This window comes from Austrofundulus limnaeus, unplaced genomic scaffold, assembly GCF_001266775.1.
Source record: "Austrofundulus limnaeus strain Quisiro unplaced genomic scaffold, Austrofundulus_limnaeus-1.0 Scaffold408, whole genome shotgun sequence".
NCBI classification, from domain to species: domain Eukaryota; kingdom Metazoa; phylum Chordata; class Actinopteri; order Cyprinodontiformes; family Rivulidae; genus Austrofundulus; species Austrofundulus limnaeus.
This window is the reverse complement of record NW_013952810.1, coordinates 300,282-302,427: the sequence shown is the minus strand read 5'-3', so window position 1 is coordinate 302,427 and position 2,146 is coordinate 300,282. Positions and strand designations below refer to the sequence as shown.

Sequence of the window (2,146 nt, the reverse complement as noted above, 5' to 3'; positions counted from 1 at the left end):
GATGGATGGATGGATGGATGGATGGATGGATGGATGGATGGATGGATGGATGGATGGATGGATGGATGGATGGATGGATGGATGGATGGATGGATGGAAACTGTTTTTCCATGTGGACAAGCTCTAGGTATACAGTAACTGGTATTAAGATGCATCTCATTTCTTTCAAATCAGAAACTCATTCAGTCAACTCATTAGGACTTATATTTTCCTTTTAAATGAGAGACATCCAGGTAATAACTCTGCTGCTTGTGCGGATTCATATCAAGTCAGTATTTGGTTGCAGATGGATTATGTTCAGACTACCCCACGTATGTATATAAAAAGATCCAGACCACCTCCAGATGTGATCTGAGTGTCTTCCATGCACATTGAGGCTATTCTGACCTGTGTTTAGCTCTAACCAGATGCAATCCAATCACTCCAGATGAATGTTAGTGCCAGGTCTGAACAGAGATAAAGTGACAGGCAGAGGAATGAGACAAATGCCAGCAGAAACACAGATATAAACACGTTTGGAAGGACAGAGAGGCAGAGAGGTGAGCTAACAGAGACGCAGTAGCAGCGTGGGGCTGACACCACTGTAACTCCAGCACGAGTCTGTTCTGCAGCCGTGCATGCAGCCTCTTGGCTGAACATGAACTTGGTTAACACGCGTCTAAAGCATGCAAAGCACCAAACCTGAACAAGGCTTCATGTTACAGAATCCAGTTTGTCATTGTTTGATGCTAGGCTGCAGAGTAAATGCAGGTTATTAAACACTTACCATTTGCTGTGTTGTTGTGAAAAAGGTTATATTTACGTTTGATTTCTTGGACGGTTTTTGGCTTTTTGTTTGTCACGCATGCTGCTTCACGCTGCCAGGACGCAAGAAACCACTATTATTCTCAATGAAGTCATGTGACATTAACTTATCATTACAATTATTACAGTTTACTCCCTTTCTTTTCACCGTCACTTAGGAATGCAGCTGTCGAAAACAACTTGGTTGTAATAACTGTTGTCCTCATTTGTAAATTGCATCACACGATATCTGTTTTTTGAGTGAAAAGACAGATTTTAACACCTAGTTGTGAATCAAACCCTGATGTTTTTGTTTTCATCTTTCCTTCAGCTTCTGAAGATCCAAAGCTGCCAGCTGCTGTTTACAATTTCTTGCTCAGTTAATTTCATATTTATGTATCTTATTAGAATTTTCGTCTCTGAAGCCCGAGGCACAACATAAGACAGCTGATTAAACAGCCCTTTGCCTGCACTTCATTGCTTTTCACCAAAGAGGAAGATTTACAGGCTCAATCCCGCAGCTAATTATGGAACAACTCCTCGCTGCCCCGTGCTGCATCTCTTGAAAAGATCCTGAAACATTTGTAATTAGAACATGCTGGGGGAAAACCCAACCGCAGCACAGAAGGCATGTCTGTCACTATATGTGTTCTTAAAAAAAAGAAAAAGATGACTTTTGAACTTTGGAAAGATGCCTACAGTAAACCAGAGGGAATTAAAACAAAAGTGATGCACCAAAAGGCAAAATCTTCAAACAAAACAGGCCCGTCCTTCTGTTAGCTTTAAGCTTTCAGATCTGAGCTGCTGCTTCTCCTGCCTGACTGGCATCTTCATGGTCAAACCCATCTGAAAAGGTAACCTGATCCCAAATACCACTCCTCAAGAAACTGTAAAAATAAAACATGTGGGTCTGAGCGAAAGGGAAAAAAAGAGAGAGAAAAATGTCAGTTTTCTGAGAGGATTTTGAAGTGGAATCTCTTGCTTAACATTGTCAGAAGGTGAGTACATAAATCTTCTGCACCATACCTCCAGCACACACACAGGTTTGTTTTTATATCCCCGTGGGGACTGTGGATTGACTTCCATTCATTTTCTGCTATTTTATATCCTAACCCTGACCATTTACCCTAAAATTAATCGCACAGGTAATTGACCCTGGAACTAACCTAAACTCAATTCACACCTTAGTCCTAAACCTAACTTCCCACTCAAAATTAGCATCCGTACCTGTGGGGACCGACATTGGTCCCCATGAGGCTGCCTTTTTCTGAAAAATGGTTCCCGTGATGAAGAAAACAAACACACACACACACACACACACACACACACACACACACACACACACACACACACACACACACAC

At 41.7% G+C, this 2,146-nt stretch overlaps 1 protein-coding gene across 4 annotated transcripts in view; it reads right to left on the bottom strand.

Moving 5' to 3' along the window:
- Positions 1-2,146, bottom strand: part of micu3b (mitochondrial calcium uptake family, member 3b) — a 40,008-nt gene that overhangs the window by 18,671 nt on the left and 19,191 nt on the right. The gene's annotated exons all lie outside the window — the stretch shown is intronic.